Below are 24,755 nucleotides of genomic sequence, written 5' to 3'. Positions count from 1 at the left end.
GGAGATGGTGGAAGTCCGGCTGCGACATGCTCTGCCAAGGGCTCAAGCTACTGACCTACAAATAGAAAACTGAACGCTGATCTTACAAAATCGAGCATATAATCGCTAATCTAGAGTACCATTATGAGTCTCATAAACATAAGTAGGCTAAGGATATGGTACTAAGTATAGGTATATTCATGATCTAAATAAAGTGCTACCTACTTAAGGTTTAATATTCTATCGCTGAAGTATGAGTCTCATGTTTCCATTAGTCTCTACTAAGGTCTCGCCATGAGTAAGCATATTAGGTCTCTACCTCAGTCATCATACAATGCATCATCAAGCAACATACAATGATAGTACATGGTATCATAAAGACGTCAGGTACAATCACACAAAAAAGGGTATCATGGTATGGTCAGAGGGTCACTTAATATCTCAGGACACACACCCTATAGCCTACCTAGGGTGAGATCTAGAATTTCTGCATCGAAAATATACTAACCCATTCCTCGCAAGTGTTTGGGCCTCGTGCCCTAGTTAGCCACAGAATTGCTTCGCACGCTGACTTGGATATATCTGGATATTTTTCAACAATTTGATGATAGTCACACACTCACACACAATTACCTCGGGTGTCCTCGTTTTTCCCGAGTGGCATACAAGTCAGACGTCTTATGAAACCTTACCTCCTAAGGTTCTTATGGTTATCACACATATATTATTATTACCACATTGTTATCTTATCTTATTACTATGCTCCTATATAGCCAACATATCACCTAGAATGTTATGCAAGGGTTCATTAGTCTTTTAATGCTTTATGCCATTAAGGCAGTTAATACTCATCACTACCCACTTGGTATTACTGTTAGTCTAACACTTGTTTCGGGGTTAGTTCATTGATAATGACTCCTTAGTCGCTCTTATCACTTCACTTTGTTTCACTCTTGACCCGATAGGGTAACTTGCTCGTCTTTGATTTTAGGTGTTCATGTGTTATTCAATTTCCTCTATCTCACTCATTAGGTCATTCATCATCTCACTCGCTGGCATGTCTTTCAAACGATCCATGTTCGCGTTTACTTGCTACATGTTCGATTAAAGCTACTTGGAAGTATTACATCTAATTTGGTTATTTCAGTTTAACCCATCTAAGTGTGTCTAGGCATCTTTAACCATATAAGTCCCCCCGGACTAAAGCCTACCCTTAAGGGTCATCCTTAGCAGTTACATGCCTTAACGAGGTAAATTTAACAATCCAAAGTGGGTAGTATCGATACTATAATTGCAATATTGATACATGTTAGATAAGTATCGATGCCACTATGAGTATCGGTACCAAAAATGGCTTCTATTTCTGAAAATATGGTTCATATCTATACTGTATCAATATTATAGGGCAATATCGATATTCTCCCCAGCAGTGTCAATACTCCAAGCTGGAAATCCCTAATTTTAGTCATAGTTCATCCAATATCAATGTTGGTCATCCATATCGATACTGGTCACCCAATACCGATACTCGAACCCATAATCTTATTTAGGCTCGGGAAATACCCAAAAATAATTTCAAATGTCTTAGTTTGGTTCCTAATCATGTGTTAAATCTTTAAAAGGTTACTTAGGGTGTTAAAGACATAGAACAACTTCTTTATATCTAAAGTGTTATTTAATTATGAAATCAAGTTTAAACCCTAAATGCTCAACTAACAAATTATCAATTCTTCATATTTATGAAAGCCTTAACACTCTAAAGGATTAGAATACACTACCTTGGTTAAAGAATCCCGAGATGAAGCTCTTTGCTTAGCCACACTCTCTTCCTTTAAGATTTAGATGAAACCCCCCACTTCTCTTTGTCTATGAAGAACCCAATGCCTTGAAATATTAATAATTGTTTGAGGAAAATATGAACGAAATTGAAGTATGAAAAGGCTCAAGAACTTACCTTTGAGCTATGGTACTTAGGTGGAAGAATGGAAAAGAAAAGGGAGAGAAAAGAAAGAAATGAAGGGAAAAGATGAATGAGAGATATAAAAGCCCTCATCCTTTAAAATGCGGTAATTATGCTTTTGGTCCCTTTTTATCTTTCTACAATTAAAAAATCTCCTTTTGTGGTTAATTGGGCTCAATTCCAACCCAATTAAGCCCAACGACTTAAGTTACGAATTGCACGAGGTTCACATACCTCTGAGGTAAACCCGAAACTACTACTCTGAAATTTGAGGTGTTACATGACAACTATATTAGTAAAAGTTTTAAGATAAATTGATCTCAAATTATCATATTATCTTATATCAAAAGTCCATTTGACACATCTTTACACATAAAAAGCATTGTATTATCATTATAGCTTATATATATATATATATATATATTTCTTGACAAAATTCATTCACAAACCATCCACATAATGATTTATCACAAAGTCGCTTGCATCAGAACTTTGAAAGGTAATTTGGAGTTGTCAATATATCCATGATTTATTTTAAGCATATTTTATACAATTTACCTACACAAAATACATCACAACATATATACAGGCTAACTACACAACAAATCAGACATGACGATTACACTCTTTCAATTCAAGCAGAGAAACAATTTCTCCAAGTGTTCTTGAACTACCTTCTCCTTTACCCTCTTTTCGGATGTCTTCACAATTTCTTGAGCTTAACAACATATATCACATATGACACATTTAACATCTAAAATCAAAATCACAAATCAATCTTAATCCTGGGGGCCATTTTGGTTGTTTACTTTTTTTTACTTGTGTTATATTTATTGGGTGATTCTATGTTTAGTCCTTGATATTTCTCGTGTTTTGTATTTTAGTCATTTGTCTATTGTGTCTATTTTATTTTGAATTAAACTTTAATTTTAATTTATTTAGTTCAGCCCTTGCATTCTTAATTTATATTGAGTCCTTATTTTTGTTTAATTTGTTCCCTTTTAGTTTGTTAATTTAAAATTCATGCAATTGGTTGATGTAGGTGTCTTTTATTTTATGATTTGGTGTTTACTTTTTTTATTCGTTATTTTAATTGTTTTAATTCGGTTTAATTATTTTGTTTCATAAGTTTAAAGTCTAGATTTAGTTTCTCGAATTCACTTAACAATCGAATCAAACTTAGAAATTAGAACGCTCTAGTTTAATTAGGAGCAATTGGAGTCGAGTTTTCATTATACGTCCGATTACTCAAATCAATTGTTTGATTCTAAAATTAATTAATAATTAATATTTTCTAAAATTTTAGTGTAATAATTTAGATAATAGTTAGGCTTTATTACGCTCTAGTCTATTTAGGTCCTTAGACTTTTAAATCTTTTAGAACTCGATCCTTTAGACCTTGACATTTTAGTCCCCGAACTTCGATCAGAACTTTACATTGACATAATTAAATAGAGCCTCCATTTTTTGTTAGATTTCAAACTAGTCTTGTAATTTAGGGGATAATTAGTTGGCCCTCGCGTAAACGCTCGAGGGACCATCTCGGTTATCAATTCAATAATTTAAAATCAAATAGGATTAATTAGAACCTACATAATTAGGTTTGAGCCCCTAGTTCTTTAATTTTCATATTCTGTCACCGTAAGTTAGAAAAAGCCTTGATTTATTTTTAGTATAATTAGGATTAAATAAAATTTTGCTTAATTGCATTGTTTTTAAAACTTAAGGCATTGTTCATTCATTAAGGAGTTAATAGTATATCATTCGCAATCATGCTCAGGGGTGACTACTGGTAATTCCCTAAATAATCGACATCCTTTTCAAATCGCATCATGTTTTTCTAAAACGAGGCAATGTTCGTTATTAGGCACAATAGCTCGGGTGAATGCTATCGACCTTAATAAATGAATACCTTTTCAACTTTGTATCATTAATGATTTGTAAGTTAATAAAGATCGAACTCAAAATTTCTGATTTAAATATAGGGTAATCAACTAGGTACCAATTTTGGGCGCTTGTGGGGGCTAATCCTTCCCCACACGTAACTAACTCTCAAACTTGATTTTTGGATTTTCGCAGACCCTAAAACTCTATTTATTAAAATAATTTTTTTATTAAAATCACCCGTTTTTTACGGTGTTCCAATCTCACTTAACTGATTGGTGGCGACTCCTCACATTTTTAAACGATTTTCAAAGAAAACCCCCGAGTCTATCAGTCTTTCCCGTCTGGACGAAAAATGGTGTCGACAGAACCTTTTAATAATTATCCTTTTAATCAAAACTGAATTTTGAAAATATGTGCTCTTTTTGAGGAAAAAATATTTTAAAATTGGGTTAAAATATCCACAAGCATATAGACACGACCTGTTCGAATATTTACGTTACTTATATCGTGCAAGTCTACACATTTACGAACCAACAATTGGTTCCATGTTTTTCTCAACAGCGTTTGAATCAATTTCTCATTCAAAACTCTAAATTATCAATTTTCCAACAATCCCCACATGAATAAAATTGATCATTTTATCAAAAACATTTTGACTCGATGTGGTATAACTCTATGATTGATAGTTGCATAAGATAGGTAAGTGCCCTCTTTGAACATTCCTAGTGATGATATATTTACTTTATTGGTTGACCAGTAGACATGAGGCCTTGAACTGTTCTGTCGCCGGGGCAGTTAAAGAAAATAAGTTCTTATTCATGATTAATTTCATGAATAATATCATAAGAAATAATTATATGGTAATAATACCATAGCAATATTCATGAATAATATCATGATTAATGCTTACATAAATTTTTATGTGTCAAATCTTACCATAATTATATTATCAAGTAATACCATAACATAAAATAATATATCAGTTTTTTAATTACCCACGACAACAATCACATATGGTTTTATTTTAGGTAAAGAATCACACTTATTTTTATTACAGAATCAACATTATGAAAATCAATAACAAATGTTACTTTAACAAAAATTTCTATTTAAATAGATTCATCCACTTTGAGCAAATTGTTTTATTTGTTTTCCACAATTTCCCCAAGATTTCTGAATCGTCTCAGATTTTTTTTTTCCAGAAAGTAGAAGATATAATGTCTTAAGATTGTTAGAAGTATAAGAATCCGTGACAAAAAAATCAAAATCAAATATTTTATTAATAATTGAAAAATGTTATAGAAATAAATCCACATTTTGACAGAATAACCGATTGAAACGAGTTGAGGCCTGCAACTACGTAGTTTCCTTAAGACAAATTTTGATGCTCCTATAGTGCTTGAGATCGATGGTCGTCTATCTTCTAAGATACAACAACTAGATGATCAACTACAGTTGTACTTCTGCAGAGATCACAAACTATTCTTTTACCTTCATCTATCACAAAAAAACTAGAGAAAAAGAAAATAATTTTTGTAAATTGTTTTTAAGTTGTAATCAGTTGTGTTTAACCTAACATGTTTACACAATATTTATTTATAGGAATTTCACATAATAAACTATTGGAAATTTTTGACCTAATGAAGCATTTAATAAAAGAGAATCAATAATCATAACAAACAATTTAATATTACTGTATGAATTAAAGGAACCTTTTATCCTTTAATTCCAAAACTGAATTTTAAAAGATATGATCCTTTTGAGGAAAAATATTTTAATTTGATTAAAATATCTGTACGCCCACAAAGGATGACCGTTCAGATATTTATATTACTCGTATCATGCACGTTTGCACATTTACAAACCAACAATTGATTTCAGTTTTTTTCAAAACGTTTGAATCAATTTCTCACTCAAAGCTCCATATCGATACTTCAACATTAATACGGATTGGGATCATACGAATTTAAAGTTTAGAACTCATAATTGGGTGCTTAAGCATGTGTTCCTAAGCAGTGGCAGATATAACTTCTTCAATATGAACACAAAATTTAAAATTTTTCGATTAATTTATTTTACTGAAACATTTATCCTAAAATTTTATGTGTCAATTTATTTAATTTTTTTATATAATTAACATATAATGTGTCTATTCTCAAAATATTTTACCGCTTCTAACTAATATTGTGAATTCCATGTAGTCTACTACACTCAAAGATGCAAAACCGACAAGGAAAACAACATCCCAATGGCCCATTCACCTAGAAAAACGTTTCACTTCCATTAAGAAAGGGCTTAACAATATATGTCTAATTGGATAAATATTAGATTTCTTAAGGAAAGTTCGACTCGAATCTTGATGTTTGCGTATGAAGCAATATAAGTCTAACATAAATTTAGATTTCTTAAGGAAAGTTTGAGCTCAAATCTTAATGTTTGCGTATGAAGCAAATTGAATTTTAAGAATATCCCTATATTAAATATTTGCAATATTCGATTTGATTGATTAATAGATCAGATCATATATCAATGATTATACCAGAAAAAGAAGCCCCCAACAGAACAGTGCTCAATGTACTGGTCTTGTGTTCAAACCTTTCAACGGTTTAGCTACTGAGGGATCCCGTAATAACTCCAAAATTCATGGGTCCTTTTGCTTTTGTTGCACGAGTGCACCCATGTGCAAGATCCACCCTGCTTCAAAAATTTTGTTTTTGGTTTGATTTTGTTTTAATTTTATAAATATATGTTTTATTTCAATTGACATTACATTTTATGTTCGATCAGAAATGATTTACAATTATGTAATTTAAGAAAATGATTTAGGCTAAATTAGTGAATGATGCAATCTATAATGTCGTATCAATACAAAATATTGTTAGCCTTTAATGGTGACAAATGCTATTGGAAAATCATACTAGTTTTTAACACAATTTATATATGGATCAATATGGGAGGAACAAGATAAAAGAGAAAAATCAAAACGTAAAACTGTTTCTTGTCATGGATAACGAGATCACTGGACTTAACTTGTGTCTTGTAATTTTTTAGTATCTGCAAACTACTGTGTTTCATACCAGAATAATCATGTAAGAAATTATAAACAATCACCTTATCCAACAAACTTCTACTCTAAATTATAGTATCTGTTATTAGAACATATAATAATATATGACCACTGAACTTTGATTGTCTCCCCACATGCTCCCAAATTGTCTCTAAACCAGCATATTTCTAGGCAATGCTTAAGATGTCAAGTTTTTTATCTGGTTTTTTGAAGCTGCATTTCTTCTGCCACCTCCTTCATCTCCTTCTTCGTGATCCTCCACCTGCTTTCGATGCCACTCGAAAAACAGACTCCATGATAGTGGATATGATTCTAACCTTGATCTGCCCTCTTTTTGGAGGTACCCTTTTTTGCTTTACCTCAACTTCTGCCTTTTCCATAGCCATTGACGGAAAGAAAATATCAGTAGTAAGTGAGCAAAATAGCTACAAGTTCTGGCAAATTGTGAATGTAACTTGTGAGCCTAGGTTTGCTTATATTCAGAGGGACCATTTTCTTATCTCCCTTACTTTTTCCTTCTTTTTTCTCTGTTGGGAAAACGGGTTGACTGGTGGGGTGCAGGTGACTTATCTTTCTTATTTGATTCACCAGATAAATTACCTTGCTGTACACTATTGTCATGGAGTCAAAATGACCAATTGTTTGAGCTTAATGCTAATTCAATCATAGTTGGTTTTTGTTCATGGTTTTATTAATTGAGCAAACGTCAAACAATAACGTATAGTTAAACCAATTGTTTGAGCTTAATAATGGATTAAGATACATTAGATATCATATTTATATTATTTGCAATCTCTGTTACATTTATAGTACATTATTATTATTCATATGTGGAGATATATAACTAAATCACATACAAATTCTCTTTTATGTATAATTTATATCACTTTGATTATTTTCTCATTGACAAATTTATGAAAACTTATTTTTACTATGATACAATAAAGAATAAAGGGGCAATGTCTCATTTACAAATTTATGAAAACTTGTTTTTATTATTATACACTAAAGGGACAAAGTCAACACGCTTCCAATGTCATTCTCAAAACTCAAATGTCTCTTAAACCCTATTATTTTAGGACATCTATCATCTTGTTGGCCTTGAAAATGACTTATGAAATGACCTGTTGGTTGGCAGTGTCCCAAACCAGCTTATTTTCGTTCAAAGACAATAATAGGTGGAAGCTACAGGGGATTGAAAACCAGATCTGAGTCTTGGTTCCATTTTTTTAATGATGCCGGAAAACACGTGGAACAGACAAATAAATTCATCCTAAAATCTTTTTCATCTATTCTTCTATTTTGATATCAGTGAAAATTTTTCTTTATTATTTTAAAAAAGTTTAGAGATAAATTCACATAAATTTTGATGTTCATTTATTGTAAGATCGATATATATATCCCCTGCAACTGTTGTTTGTCAACCTATAGGCTATAGCCGGTTGGGAATGTGAATGAACTAAATCAGTTTTTTTAGTAGGATCATCAACAGAAAACTACCGAAAGAAGACATCTCTCACTGTCATTCAAGACTAAAGTGCTCGATTCCTGTGGAAAACTCGAGCAAAGCATGCTAAGAACATGTTTCTTTTACTTTTTTCCTCAACTATCTTTTGCTATCGATAATTGGAAATACTAATACAATTTTTAGTTTTGGTGTTTTGAAAATTTCTAAAAAATAATAAGATTTCGGTATAAGAAGTTGATAAATATATCTTTAATCTAACAACTACAAAATCATCCCTATATTTATAGTTTTTTTTATTAATTTAACTTAATCTCAAAAATATAAAAAATACATGATTATGTATTTGAACTATCAATCGACTATATAAAGTATATATACCTACTTTAAAAGTGTTAATTGAAGTTACGAATTTTATAAAATTTTTATGTGATTTATTTATGTGTTATGTGAATATTTAAAAGTATCAAATGCTCTCGTTATTATAGAAATTTTAAATAGTTAGTATGTCATAGAGTCATTAATGTTATTAAATGAGTTATACTGGGTATGGGTAGCCTTATAGTGCAAAACCATTGCTTTAATATCGGGATGTGTGAGCTGCAGGAGTCATTTGGTGTCATTTCAGAATGTGATTGTTGGGGCTTTCGAGCCACATGATTTGTGTATGTTTGATATATATGTTCGTATAGTTATTAAGTGATTCACGAGTTAAATATATTTGAACTGAAAATCGGATCAATAAATATAAGTGTACCAATTAATCATAACACAAAATCGATCATATATTAATACTTACAGGAGAGGTATCGATAACAAGTTCACTTAGCATATTCTAATAATCATTTTTTATATTGGTACTCATGAGAGTATTAGTACTGGTGGTAGAATATCAATACTCTTAGTAGGATATCAATACTAACATTTTTTAAAACATTGACGTAAAATTTGGTATCGATACTCAGGATAGTATTGATAACCAGTTTAGGAGTATCGATACTCAGTTTAGTATCGATACCACCCTTCTTCTCAGCATATAATAGCCATTTTAGTATCGATACTAAATGGTGGGTATCGATACTCAGGGGTCAGTGTCAATACCGAAGGGCTTAGTATCGGTACCAGTATAGTTTTGGATAAAGAATCCAAATGGTTAAGGGGTTAGACTTGAGGGGTCCAATAACACTAGAATGCCATGAATAAAATTATAAGAGAACAGTAATAAGCGCATAACAACTCGAAACAATAACAGTTAGGATCACATAAAACTAGTCTTGTTTGATGCCTCAGGAAACAGTCAAGACACCCGAGTTATTTTGGTAGCTAACTATCGTGTGGTTAAAAAATATCCTAGTCAGCGCCAAGGCACTTTAGTTGCCAACTGGGCATAGATGGCCAAAAACTCGACGGAGTAAGTTGATAGGGTGCACATTTTCGATGCAGTTCCGGATCTTACCCTAGATGCCTAAGGGTAACTCTAGTAGGCTAGAAAGGTGTGTGCCCCGAGGTGTAGAACCCTCATCCGCACCATGACTCCTACCTCATCATGTCATGTCAGTATTTTTATGTCTTCATACCTATGCCACAAGCATGCTTATTTAGTGAATGCATGTAGTACAATAAAGTTATTAGTGTGGCACAAAGCTTGTAAGCTCAGCGTTCATAATGTGTTTCCGTGCGCAGGTTCTTAGGAGATTTTTCGTTGAGCCTTATTGTCACTGAATATTCCTGATCAGCCGAGGCTTTATAATACGTCTTGATTTATATTAGAGGGCATGTACTACTTATAGACCATTTGTATTCAGTCGTAACTCTATTTTGTAAAAATCAATATTGTTATTATTTAGGATGTTTGGGAGCCCCTGTATTTGTAAACTCATATTTATTACGTTTTTTATTTTATATTCTTATGGATGGTTTTATATAATTTTACAGTCGTTTTAAAAAGGAAAATTTTGGGTTCGCCACTTCGGTGGTCTCGTGTGACACTTTAATCCTTCGGTCTTCGGGTCAAACTAGATTAGGGTGTTACAATTTATTCACCAACTATTTATGTGATTCCATTTTGGTCACCAACTATTTTGATTTTTAAAATCATACATAAAGTTTAGTTTCGTTTTGGTCATCTTTTGTAAAAAAAATTAAAAGTGATATTGATATATCATTAAGGTAATGCTACCCCATCATTGAAAAAGTTAAAAAGAATAATCACATCAACAACTCTATTTAACATAATTTTTAGAAAAAATAATCGAGTGACCAAAATGAAACTACGAGAATTGTTGAGTAACTAAAAACATAGTTTACCCTTTTTTAATATTTTGTTATCACTTACATTTTTATTATCTATTTTCTTGCCTATTATATAAACATAAAAGCTATCGGTGCATGTCGAATTGAATAGATTGGATCTATCAAAGAGGGCTAACAACTGATCAACGAGAATTGTTGAGTAACTAAAAACATAGTTACCCTTTTTTAATATTTGTTATCACTTACATTTTATTATCTATTTTCTTGCCTATTATAAACATAAAAGCTATCGGTGCATGTCGAATTGAATAGATTGGATCTATCAAAGAGGCTAACAACTGATCATTCTTTTATACCATAATTAAAAAAAGAAAAAATATCTAGATTTTGGAAAAGTTTTTTAATTTGTGTATGATTTCGTTCTAATGGAATTATACATTTCACCCCAAAAAAAAGCTGGTTTGTTTTATTGAAAATATATTTGATAAATAATTTTTTTTTCAAAAAAAATTATTTTTAAACAAATTTTCATTGTTTGAATGATATTAGTAAATTATTTTCATTGTTTAGTAAAATTTTAAATATTATTTATAAATAATATAATAAAAAGAATATTATTCATTATAAAATAGTATTATTAATTCTAAAATTTACAATAATTTAGTTATTTTTATTTAATAAAATATTATTAAAAATTACCAACAACTAATTGATCTAGTGAGACGATGTACTAGAATCTTTTAAATAAAATCATGAGTTTAAATCATGATAGTATAAATAGTTCGAATTGAGTTAGAAATTGTCTCATAAATAATTTTTTGTAATATTTTATTCGAATTAATTAATAAATAAATATATTAATAATTAAAAAATATTCAACATATGAAAAGCAAAGGGTGGTTCACTTAACATTAAGATAAAAAGACACTCATGCTACATTCCGAATATCTAGAGAAAAACATATTCAAAGTTTTTTGTATTATCGTCACCATTGAGGTATAGGTACCAATGAGTGTATTTTTTTTGTGCTTGTTTCGAAGTGAAAATGGGGAAACATATATGAAATATCCACATAAACTAGAGAAATAAATTACATATCGCAAAATGTAATGAATTATAAAATAAACTAACCTTAAAACTCTAAATTTACAATATATATATATATATATATATATATATATATATATATAATATAGATATAGGTTTGGAACATATTTTCAAACGTTATAGTTGGCATAAATATATATATATAGAAAACAAACCTTATTTAACTCCTTCCAAGATTTATAAGGGAAAAGAGTGTCCTAAGGTCTTATATTAGCAATAAAAAAATCATTGAATACATAAAACGTAATAATCTCTGGACAAACCAAGTCAAAATACAATACATTTTCAGACCGGAAAGCTCACGTAACCAAAGTATATGCCATTGTATTACAAACTCTAAAAACAAAACACACTTTTGTTTTAAATTAGCATCCAAAATCCTACAACTTCTCGAAGATGATAACCCAACGTGGACAGATCATCTTCCGATCGAGACATCTTGTTGACTACAATTGAATTCGATTTAAAGATTATATGCATCTATCGATACTAACTTATTAAAGAAAATGTGGCATTCAGAGTATAATATTATTAATGCATTATGAGATATATGATGTTAATTATGTTTAAGTCATAAAGAGGAATACCCTATTTTTAAGTGAGTATTTATTTTTTTAAGTGTTATATGAGATGGTAGTCTAAATATTGTCATCTTTTCTTTTCTTTTGATTCAACTCTAAATAAAATATTTCTTCATTTTGATTTCATTTGCATATTTTTGAAGAGTTTGATTTTTGTCTGTTTTTATGACATGTTTTTTCTTATATGTCATGTTTCTCTAACGTTACGATAATTTGACTTCTCGTATTACATTCATCGCATCTTCTAATCAGGAAGGTCACGATCTGTCATAGTTAGATTTTCTTTTACAATAATTTATTGATTCTTTAGAATTTTTGCAGAGTAATATCAAATTGTTCTCTCAATTTCAATGCTTGACGATATTATGTATAGGTCCGACTAGAAACATATAGATATTAATAATTATTAGAATTTTGTGAAAGATGAAAACGTGCATTTAAGGAAGATTTTATTTTATTTTTTTTAATATTCTTTGGATTTTTATACAAGATTGTATGTATTTACATGTCCTATTTCTTATTGAATGAAAACGTAGTTTATTTAAAAGAAAAATGTTTAAGGGTATTATGAGCTTAATAACATAGAAGAATGAAATAAAGGTGTCCTCCAATGGGAGTGTTGAATAAGATTAGACAGTATGGGTGGTGCGAAGAAACCACTCTCATTTCGATATCGACCATAAACTAAAATCGGGATGACGAGGAAAAGCAGACGATTAATTGAGTGGTCCTTGGATAACTCACCTCACCACGTGTTCCGCTACTTAACCAGCCAAACGACTCAGCTTCATCTCTCTCTGAAAGTCAGACAACACTCATTCGTCTATTTGTAAGGTAGCAAAAACCAAAGCCAAGCAAAGGAAACCCAGTAAAAACCATGAACTCATCACCCAATCCTCCACAGCCGCCGCAGTCTTCCACTTCCCACCGCCGCAGCAGATGGCTTCGGCAAGAAATTAGAAACCTTACACCATTACCAAGTCACGTGAGAGCTGGACTGAAGAAGAACACGACAAGTTCCTTGAAGCTCTTCAACTGTGTTCTTTTTTCCAAAGATGAAACTTTTGTTCCAATCTTTTCTTTCTTTATGAAGAAAAAGTTGAATTACAAGTACCCAATACTTTGATTTCTCATTTGAGGGAATTTGTCTTTCTCTATGTTTGTCTTAGTTTCAATTCTTCTGTTTTGGCGAGAGAGAGAAGAATTCTTAATTGAGGTTTTTCCTTGGTTTAACTGCGAAGTGGATGTTTTGTTCGGAGAAATTGATGATAAACTTGGTTCAATTCAAGTTGTTTTGTAGCTCAATTTTGGTTGAGTTTGGTACAAGGATTTAACTAATCATGTTTTTTAAGGCTTTCTCGTCAGCCTGTATTATATTGAACGTCGAACGAGGGCAGCTCTTGTCTTGTTCCTCTTTGTTTCTATTAGGAATATGAGCTATAAGGATAGAATATTGTTCTAGATAAAAAAAAAATCCATGTTAGCCTGTTTAATAGTTTCTATCTTTCTTGCTGACTTAGGTTTGATCGGGACTGGAAAAATTGAAGATTTTGTCTGTTCAAAGACAGTTATCCAGGTTTAAAGACAGATTTGATGTTTTGTCATGAGCTAAGGTTTTCAATCTTTAATCTCAACATTTTTAAATGGATATATTTTGCTGTGTTTACAGATTCGAAGTCATGCCCAGAAATACTTTTTGAAGGTTCAAAAAATGGGACAGTTGCACATGTGCCGCCCCCGTCCCAAACGCAAAGCTACTCACCCTTACCCTCAAAAGGCCTCTAAAATTGGTTTGGTTTTCAAAACTGGATTGTGATGATATTTTTTATTGAATTCTTGGGGTAATTTCATTTTGACATGCTCTATAATACCAGTTTTTAGCCATTACAAGCATCCATGGGTTCCTTCTTCGATAAATACCATTCCACCTAGATATGGTGTCTGGGATGAAGCTTCCATGCTAGCAAACAGTTCCTCGAGCAAAATCATGCCACCACAAGATGAATTTACAAGTCTTCGAGGAGTAAAGGCTGGATTCTTCTCTATGTCGATTCCTTTGTTACAAGTAGTAAACTAGATTTCTTAAAGGAAACTTTCCAGCATTTCTTATGCATATAACGTAACTGATTCAGCTGATATTGGATCAAAGGGCGTAGCTAGGATTAGTAACAGTGGTGTTAGTGGCATTGGAAGCTCTTTCCGGACAATACCTAATTCTGATATGCCAAAGGAAGGGAAGCAAGCATCCATGCTTCACGGTAATGTATGACCATAATCAATTGTTTTCCCCAGTTACTTTATACTTGATGGTATTGGCCAACTTTGTCTTTGATTTGCAGGTATACCTGATTTTGTTGAAGTTTATAGCTTCATTGGAAGTGTCTTCGATCCAGACTCCGAGGGTCATGTACAAAAGCTCAAAGAGATGGACCCCATAAATTTTGAAACTGTTAGTCAAAATGGCACTTTCTTTTTTATTTCAACATTTCATAATTATAGCATCTAAGGAAATACCCTAGTCTATGTTATATGTAATTTTTAGATATGCATATTGTAACGTTATATGCAATCTTCATTATTACAGTGATAATGTTTTAGATATGCATATAATGTTATATGCTGGTTTGTAACCTCTGAGTCCTCCCCTCCCCTCCCAAATCAAATATATATTATATATATATATATAGGCACACCAAACAATCTTCATTATTATATTATAAGAGACCTTATGGTTTAGAGAAAGCCCAAATTAATTTCTGCTTCCAATTAAAACTCTTCAATTAACCTTGCAAATCTTAAGAATATCTTACCAGACCTTCATCGAGTAGGTACATCGAAAACCTAAAGCTCTCTTCTCGGTTAATTTCAACATAACTTGTATTGAGAATCATCAGCAGCTTGCCCTCTTCGAATCAACCTATCTTTTGTTGGTAACTTATGCAAAAGTAGACATCCCAGCTATTATAAACTATCTTGGAATATGCAAAGGGAACCAAATGAGTCTATACGGCTACCACACCACCCTTTCTCTCTTCAATCTTATTTCAGACCCAATATAGTAATTGAGATCTTTCTATGTCTGGTATAAGCAGATGATATGCTAAGTCAGGATACATGCCTTGTTCAAGCCCTCCAATGTTTCACCCCCAATCCACTTTCAGCCTCGACAAATAGATTTGAGACTAGCTGACTCTTGCACCAGTAGCTGACATTCCGATCTCATACACATCTGATTGATCCTCTTCAAAACTGATTTAGCCAAAATGAAGTGCCTGCACCTGTAACTTTGAATATTAAAGATAACTGACTATTAATTGCATTCTCCCAGCATAACTAAGCTGGCTTGCTACCCAGCTATTTTTTCTTTATTTTCTCCAAAAGAGGCATACAATCTGTTTCAGACAGTTTCATTGTGACATGCGCACCTGCAGCAATCTCCCAAGTTTTCCCTCCTTAAATCCTGTAATTCTCCCTATAGAACAAAAAACTCACTTCTATTAGTATTCAGCAGCAATCTTGAAATCAGGTAAAACTGATTTAGAACACACCAAATACCAACAATGGAATCAATAGTCCCTTGGGAAAGACCAAAAGTCATCCATGAAACAATGATGAGACGGCTCAACTTTATGACATTTAGGATGAAATTTGAAGATTCCATTAGCTGCAGCTTCTTTCAATAGTCTAGATAATGCATTCATTGCAAACTCGAACAAGTAAGGGGACAAAGGGTCCCCCTGCCTAATGTTCTGGCACCCTTGAAATAACCCTCAAGTCATCCACTGATGCAGATGGAGAACCTAGTAGTAGTTTTGCAGTCTTTAATCCAATTGACAAAAAATTCTGGGAGCCTCGGTGCTTCAAGCACCTTCAAACTAAATTCCCAGCTAATGGAGTCGAACGCGTTTTGCAAACCTATCTTAACAACGCATCTAGGAGAAAAAGGACCCACCAACTCTTGAGCCATAAGGTTATTATAAAAAATTCTTGTATCTTAAATGAAAGCACTTTGACTACTTGAGATTATTCCAGGAAGATATTTTTTTTAACCTTTTTGCCGTGATTTTCGTGATGCATTTGTACACCAAGAGAAAGGAAATCGGCCTGAACTCCTTACATGATTTGGATTATTGTTTTTTGAACTAACACCACAGTGGTAGAGTTAAAGGCACGACTAATTTCTGACTTTTGAAAGAATATTGCACAGCTTTTACAAGATCCTCCCTTATCCTGCATTGAGAAACAAGCAGTATACCCATTAGGCCTGAGGCTCTATCACTCCTTTGCCCCCTAAAATTTGTCTTGTTCTAAATCATTCGAGTTACTGTGTAATACTTCTTCTTAAACCATGCAGGTTTTGTTACTGATGAAACCTCACTGTTAATTTGTGTAGTCCAGATTTTGAGCCAATTGTAAGTATCAATTTATGTTTATACTTCACACATTATTTCAGTTACGAATTTATTGGCTTAGGAAACTATGTGCTTTCGATCTTTTTCTTCCCAGCAATGTAATTTTTTCTCATAAGTGCTACTTCATATGCATATTCGTCTATAATGCTCGTACTCTGATATACCAATTCCTTCCTGGTTATTTTAACAAGAGAATATATATCTATTAAAAAAAAACAAGTGAATATATACATAATTGAAAGACCGGTCTTAAATGTTTTGACTTCTTGTTTTCCTTGTTGCAGAGGAAGGTTTCTGTCCTCATACGATGTCAACAAAACCCGGTGGGAGTTGCCAAAGGATTTATTCCCCCAAACCAAATGAATGATATGTTGTGTTAAGCTGTTTATTATGTAGGATTTGCTGGAAAGTGCAAGCGTTTAATATTTACTTCTGCCTGCTGCAACTGGAATCCGATTTCTGTTTTCTTTTGACTGCTATCTTAAATCTAAGTGCGTTACGGAATTTGGGCAACATGCTTTTGAGGTTACTAGGTGAAGGAGTTGCAGCCAGCAGCATATAGAAAATGATGGAATGATGATGGAAGGAAGGGTTTCTACCACAGACTTTCAACCTCACCGACTTCCAGCGAGATCAAATGGAATGGTTTGTCACCACGTTTTTACTTATCAACCAGATAAGTTGTGTACATTCTTGTCAGGTTGGTTACTATAGAAGTGACAGTAGGAGAATTCGAAGATATGTGTAATAAGGATCTTGATTCTGCCATTTGATGTAGCTAGAAGGATCTCCATGACAAAACATGATAGATTTCTTATCTATTCTCATATTGGTTTATCAATATATAACTCGTAGTTTGACTAAAATTTGATGGGATGATGGAGGTACAAAGATCAATGGCCCCAGGTTGCTGATATTCAAAGCATTCATGAGCTCAATGAGAAAAATCACACATTGATCAGCTGCGTATGGCAGACTTCTGGCGGAGGATTTGTTTTCAATATGTTTTACCTCTTCATTGGACCTTGTCTATTGCCTTCTGGCATTTAGCAGGTTGCTCGGCTGTACCCTAGTGTTTTTATTAATATCAAATGTACTACTTTTCACATATAACCTGAGCCATTTCAACTTACCAAAAGTATTGGGTTCTATGCTTTTTAGCCTGGTTTAGGATTTAGAATTTAGGGATACTTTTGGTTTTGGACCAGAGTTAGGGATTAAATCAGTTTAAGAGTTAATTGCACCAAAATCCCAATTATGTCTAATTTTGTATTGGTATCTAGATTTGAAGATATTTTCATCAAGTCTCAAATTATCGGATATGTTTTCAGTCATTTCCTTCTTCAATCTAGCAATCTACTAGAGCATCAAACATTAGCTTGGATTAACATGGAGAGATTTAAAATACTTTGATCAAATTTCAATCATGATCACATATGTTACACGAATTTGGATTCAACATGTAAACAAATTGTCGTTTAACATCTCAATTAGATATATTAACCAAATCAAAGCAATTAAAAATTATAATTAAGACTAATATATTAATTATTATTAAAGTCAATTACAACATAATTTCTATAAATGTTTAGATGTTATAACCAAAATCTTAGATAATATATTCAATATTTTTTGTTACCAAAATAGCTGTGTTTTACAATAACTATGCCATAAAAAGATCTTAGATAATATCTTCAAATGCTTTTGTTAACAAGATTAACATAAAGTGTAGTTTTCCCCTTCTCCCTATCCATTAGCACAATAAAGCAATGACAGAAAGTGGAAGTAGAATGAAGAAGACCCACGAAAGGGATAAGCTCATAGAGTGGGCTGCTGACTCACTAACTGGTCAGCTGAAGTCAGGTCAGGTGAGTCAAATCGAGTTCAACAGTGAGGATGTTCATCTAAAATCCATATGGAACACACTGTCAGTGCAAGCAGAGCCTTCGGGGAAGTGTTATTATCCACTTGAGTTCACTCGTGGCAGTAAAATCTACGTTCTTTCTCAAAAAATTCAAAGCACCAAATGATCGCCGTTGGCGGCAACTGCCTTATAAATTCATGACCCAAAAATGAGTTGTTTTTATCTGTGATTTCTCTCTTTCTTAAAAGAAAAGGCTCAATCTTCGGCTGATTCCACGAGATAATGTTCTCGATTTTTTTTCCACGAGATAATGCTTTGGACATATTATTTGTTGAGATAGGTTAATTGTACAGTGACCAAAGAGTCGCCATGCACGCCCAACGACCAAGGAGGTCGCCATGCACGCCCAACGACCAAGGAGGTCTCCATGCACTCGGGCGACCAAGGATTCATGCATGGGGAGATTGGGGAGATCGTGCCATGCACTCGGGCTCGGTTCATGCATGGGGCACTCGAGGCGACCAAGGATTCATGCATGGGGAGATTGAGGAGATCGTGCCATGCACTCGGGGCTCGGTTCATGCATGGGGCACTCGAGGCGACCAAGGATGACCGACCAAGGATCGGTTCATGCATGGGAAGAATGGGAGATCGTGCATGTGTAGGTCGCCATGCACGCCCAACGACCAAGGAGGTCGCCATGCACGCCCAACGACCAAGGAGGTCGCCATGCACTCGGGGCGACCAAGGATTCATGCATGGGGAGATTGGGGAGATCGTGCCATGCACTCGGGGCTCGGTTCATGCATGGGGCACTCGAGGCGACCAAGGATGACCGACCAAGGATCGGTTCATGCATGGGAAGATGGGGAAATCTTACATGTGTAGGTCGCCATGGAGTCCCGGCGACATGGTAGGTCGCATGGAGTCCCGGCGACATGGTAGGTCGCCATGGAGTCCCAGCGACCAAGCTGTGGGTCCTTCACGCCCCAAACTTTAACCCTATCCCTCATCATGCATCCATAGCTGGGAGATTCCTGCATCGCGACCAAGCTTTAACCCTATCACTCATGCATGTGTTGCATCCATAGCTAGCTGGGAGATTCCTGCATCCGTAGCTGCATGCGTTGCATCCATAGCTGCATGATTGCAGCGTTAATTTAGCTGTTAAATGCAGCAAATATTGCTGTTCAATTGAAGACTTTCAATGCTCAATAGTTATACGATTCAATCCTAATATTATTTTTCTTCAATAGTCAAATTTTAATGATTCTGTACAATGATTTTTTGCTTTATATAAATGATATGGGGTTAGGGTAAGAAGAAGGAAGAAGGTAGAAGCAGAAGCAGAACCAGGAGCATAAGCATAAGCACATATAAACTTTGCCGAGAGAAAGAAAATGAAGAAGAAGAAAATAAGATAAATGATCAAACATAGTTCGTGAGGTAATTTTTTATTGTTTAATTTAGTTTATTATATGAATTATTAGTTTGTTAGTTTAGGGTTTAGGGTAAAACTAAAATCTAGTTAATTAGTTTGTTAGTATAAATTATTAGTTTGTTAGTTTAAGTTATATATTATATTATATAAAAAATTAGTTAATTAGTTAATTAGTTTAAGTTATTAAATATAAAAAAAATATTAATTAATTTGTTAGTGTCTTTAAACGTATATTAGATTGTTCATTGAAGTTGAAGTTATATTATAAAAAAATTAATTAGTGCTTAATTAGTGTGTTATTTTAACTAAGTTATATTATAATAAATAAATAGTTTATTAGTTTATATTATATATATTAGATTATATAAAATTAATTTGTGGGAGCTATTACTGTTTAAATAAATTAAACGGTTTACACATACAGGGCATTATTCCACAACATTTGCCCATGTTCAATTGATTCGAGGAAAGAAACAAAGAAGGAAAAGAAAGGAAAGGAGGAAGGCATAAATACGTGAGTAATTTATTATTTTTTGTTGTCCAGTTTTTTGTTGTGTATGTGTAAATTAGTTAGTTAGTAAGTTTATATTAGATTATATAAACTAATTTGTGCGAGATAATTTTTTGTTTAAAAAAAATATTGTGTTTAAAAATATTTAGTGTTGTTTTAAAAAAATATTTTGTTTTATTTATATTGTATGTGTAAATTAGTAAGGAGTAAAAATTAATTGAATGAAATAATCCGGCTAACGCATTATCACGGTATTTTGCCTAACAAATTTGTTTGATATTTTTAAAAAATAAAAAATATTTTCAAACTAATCATGATTATTAGTAATAATTACTAAATGATTAGTATCAATCTAAATCATTAAATATTTATAATAAATAATTATTAGTAATCATGACTAAATCATTATTATTAAATCATTAAATATCAAATCATTAGATTAATAATAATTATTAATAATATTAGTAATCAATCAATTAATCAAGTTAAATAACAAATTTTATTTGATCATTAATATAATAGTATATTATATATTTGATGATTTAATGTTTTATGAAATTATCTTATCTAATATTTTAATCTAAATTAATTTATTTTTTTATTTGTAGAGAAAATGAGCAACAACTTTTTCACGATTGTCCATTATAATGGACAGATTATGGAAAATGAGGTCGGAGTAGTTTTTCAGTCTGAAAAACCAATAAATATGATATTCAAAAAAGACATCACATTTATAGAAATGAAGAATAAGATAGAAAGAAAAATTCGAGTTGTAGTTGATGGTTTGAGGTATAGGTTTATGATATGCCCCAACCCAGTCAGATATGCTGCAGTTCCACTTGAAGAAGATGATGATATTGGAACCATGGTTGGATTACATGAGTCAACCAATATAGCAGTTATTGAGTTATTTGTTGATGTGCGTAACATATGTGATGTTCTTGGGTCATCAAGAGGTGTGGCTCAAAATCCATCTGAAATGACTTTATATAGTCAGTTTGAGGAGCCGACAAACAGGTTCCGAATAGTTTTCCTTGAGATCCAGCTCATATTTGCTTTAGGTAACATATACCAAAAATCAGATTCTTTGAAGATGTAAGCATGCAGACAAGCAATCCAGATCGAACCTTCCCCCACTAGAATACTTGCTAATTTCAGGATACATGCCTTGTTCAAGCCCTCCAATGTTTCACCCCCAATCCACTTTCAGCCTTCGACAAATAGATTTGAGACTAGCTGACTCTTGCACCAGTAGCTGCTACATTCCGATCTCATACACATCTGATTGATCCTCTTCAAAACTGATTTAGCCAAAATGAAGTGCCTGCACCTGTAACTTTGAATATTAAAGATAACTGACTATTAATTGCATTCTCCCAGCATAACTAAGCTGGCTTGCTACCCAGCTATTTATTTTTTCTTTTATTTTCTCCAAAAGAGGCATACAATCTGTTTTAGACAGTTTCATTGTGACAATGCGCACCTGCAGCAATCTCCCAAGTTTTCCCTCCTTAAATCCTGTAATTCTCCCTATAGAACAAAAAATCTCACTTCTATTAGTATTCAGCCGCAATCTTGAAATCAGGTAAAACTGATTTAGAACACACCAAATACCAACAATGGAATCAATAGTCCCCTTGGGAAAGACCAGAAAGTCATCCATGTAACAATGATGAGACGGCTCAACTTTATGACATTTAGGATGAAATTTGAAGATTCCATTAGCTGCAGCTTCTTTCAATAGTCTAGATAATGCATTCATTGCAAACTCGAACAAGTAAGGGGACAAAGGGTCCCCCTGCCTAATGTTCTGGCACTCTTGAAATAACCCTCAAGTCATCCACTGATGCAGATGGAGAACCTAGTAGTAGTTATGCAGTCTTTAATCCAATTGACAAAAAATTCTGGGAGCCTCGGTGCTTCAAGCACCTTCAAACTAAATTCCCAGCTAATGGAGTCGAAGGCGTTTTGCAAACCTATCTTAACAACGCATCTAGGAGAAAAAGGACCCACCAACTCTTGAGCCATAAGGTTATTATAAAAAATTCTTGTATCTTAAATGAAAGCACTTTGACTACTTGAGATTATTCCAGGAAGATATTTTTTTTAACCTTTTTGCCGTGATTTTCGTGATGCATTTGTACACCAAGAGTAGAAGGAAATCGGCCTGAACTCCTTGACATGATTTGGATTATTTGTTTTTGAACTAACACCACAGTGGTAGAGTTAAAGGCACGACTAATTTCTGACTTTTGAAAGAAATATTGCACAGCTTTTACAAGATCCTCCCTTATCACATCCCAAGCTGCATTGAGAAACAAGCAGTATACCCATTAGGGCCTGAGGCTCTATCACTCCTTTGCCCCCTAAAATTTGTCTTGTTCTAAATCATTCGAGTTACTGTGTGTAATACTTCTTAAACCATGCAGGTTTTGTTACTGATGAGAAACCTCACTGTTAATTTGTGTAGTCCAGATTTTGAGCCAATTGTAAGTATCAATTTTATGTTTATACTTCACACATTATTTCAGTTACGAATTTATTGGCTTAGGAAACTATGTGCTTTCGATCTTTTTCTTCCCAGCAATGTAATTTTTTCTCATAAGTGCTACTTCATATGCATATTCGTCTATAATGCTCGAGTACTCTGATATACCAATTCCTTCCTGGTTATTTTAACAAGAGAATATATATCTATTAAAAAAAAACAAGTGAATATATATACATAATTGAAAGACCGGTCTTAAATGTTTTGACTTCTTGTTTTCCTTGTTGCAGAGGAAGGTTCTGTCCTCATACGATGTCAACAAAAACCCGGTGGGAGTTGCCAAAGGAGTTATTCCCCCAAACCAAATGAATGATATGTTGTGTTAAGCTGTTTATTATGTAGGATTTGCTGGAAAGTGCAAGCGTTAATATTTTACTTCTGCCTGCTGCAACTGGAATCTGATTTCTGTTTTCTTTGACTGCTATCTTAAATCTAAAGTGCGTTACGGGAATTTGGGCAACATGCTTTTGAGGTTACTAGGTGAAGGAGTTGCAGCCAGCAGCATATAGAAAATGATGGAAATGATGAGTGGAAGGAAGGGTTTCTACCACAGACTTTCAACCTCACCGACTTCCAGCGAGATCAAATGGAATGGTTTGTCACCACGTTTTTACTTATCAACCTGATAAGTTGTGTACATTCTTGTCAGGTTGGTTACTATAGAAGTGACAGAAGGAGAATTCGAAGATATGTGTAATAAGGATCTTGATTCTGCCATTTGATGTAGCTAGAAGGATCTCCATGACAAAACATGATAGATTTCTTATCTATTCTCATATTGGTTTATCAATATATAACTCGTAGTTTGACTAAAATTTGATGGGATGATGGAGGTACAAAGATCAATGGCCCCAGGTTGCTGATATTCAAAGCATTCATGAGCTCAATGAAGAAAAATCACACATTGATCAGCTGCGTATGGCAGACTTCTGGCGGAGGATTTGTTTTCAATATGTTTTACCTCTTCATTGGACCTTGTCTATTGCCTTCTGGCATTTAGCAGGTTGCTCGGTTGTACCGTAGTGTTTTTATTAATATCAAATGTACTACTTTTCACATATAACCTGAGCCATTTCAACTTACCAAAAGTATTGGGTTCTATGCTTTTTTAGCCTGGTTTAGGATTTAGAATTTAGGGATATTTTTGATTTTGGACCAGGGTTAGGGATTAAATCAGTTTAAGAGTTAATTGCACCCAAAATCCCAATTATGTCTAGATTTTGTATTGGTATCTAGATTTGAAGATATTTTAATCAAGTCTCAAATTATCGGATATGGTTTCAGTCATTTCCTTCTTCAATCTAGCAATCTACTAGAGCATCAAATATTAGCTTGGATTTAACATGGAGAGAATTTAAAATACTTTGATCAAATTTCAATCATGATCACATATGTTACACGAATAGTTTGGATTCAACATGTAAAACAAAGATTGTCATTTAACATCTCAATTAGATATATTAACCAAATTATCAAAGCAATTAAAAATTATAATTAAGACTAATATATTAAATTATTATTAAAGTCAATTACAACATAATTTCTATAAATGTTTAGATGTTATAACCAAAATCTTAGATAATATATTCAAATATTTTTGTTACCAAAAATAGCTATATGTTTTACAATAAACTATGCCATATAAAAAGATCTTAGATAATATCTTCAAATGCTTTTGTT

The 24,755-nt window shown here is 33.0% G+C and overlaps 1 long non-coding RNA gene and 1 pseudogene across 1 annotated transcript; one reads left to right on the top strand and one right to left on the bottom strand.

Annotated features, from left to right (window-relative positions):
• LOC120214097 overlaps nucleotides 1-23,730 on the top strand; it is a 47,781-nt pseudogene extending 24,051 nt beyond the window's left edge.
• On the bottom strand, nucleotides 15,649-21,742 carry LOC120214143. The gene is made up of 3 exons (XR_005524842.1): nucleotides 21,732-21,742; nucleotides 18,554-18,556; nucleotides 15,649-15,771 (listed from the first exon to the last, which is right to left on the bottom strand). It is a non-coding gene; the product is annotated as an uncharacterized LOC120214143 (long non-coding RNA).
• Nucleotides 23,731-24,755: the final 1,025 nt, after the last annotated feature.

The sequence above is a fragment of the Hibiscus syriacus genome, unplaced genomic scaffold (assembly GCF_006381635.1).
Source record: "Hibiscus syriacus cultivar Baekdansim isolate YM2019G1 unplaced genomic scaffold, ASM638163v2 tig00110053_pilon, whole genome shotgun sequence".
Classification (NCBI taxonomy): Eukaryota; Viridiplantae; Streptophyta; class Magnoliopsida; order Malvales; family Malvaceae; genus Hibiscus; species Hibiscus syriacus.
Note: the sequence above shows the minus strand (reverse complement) of the source record. Positions and strands in the feature narration are given on the sequence as shown.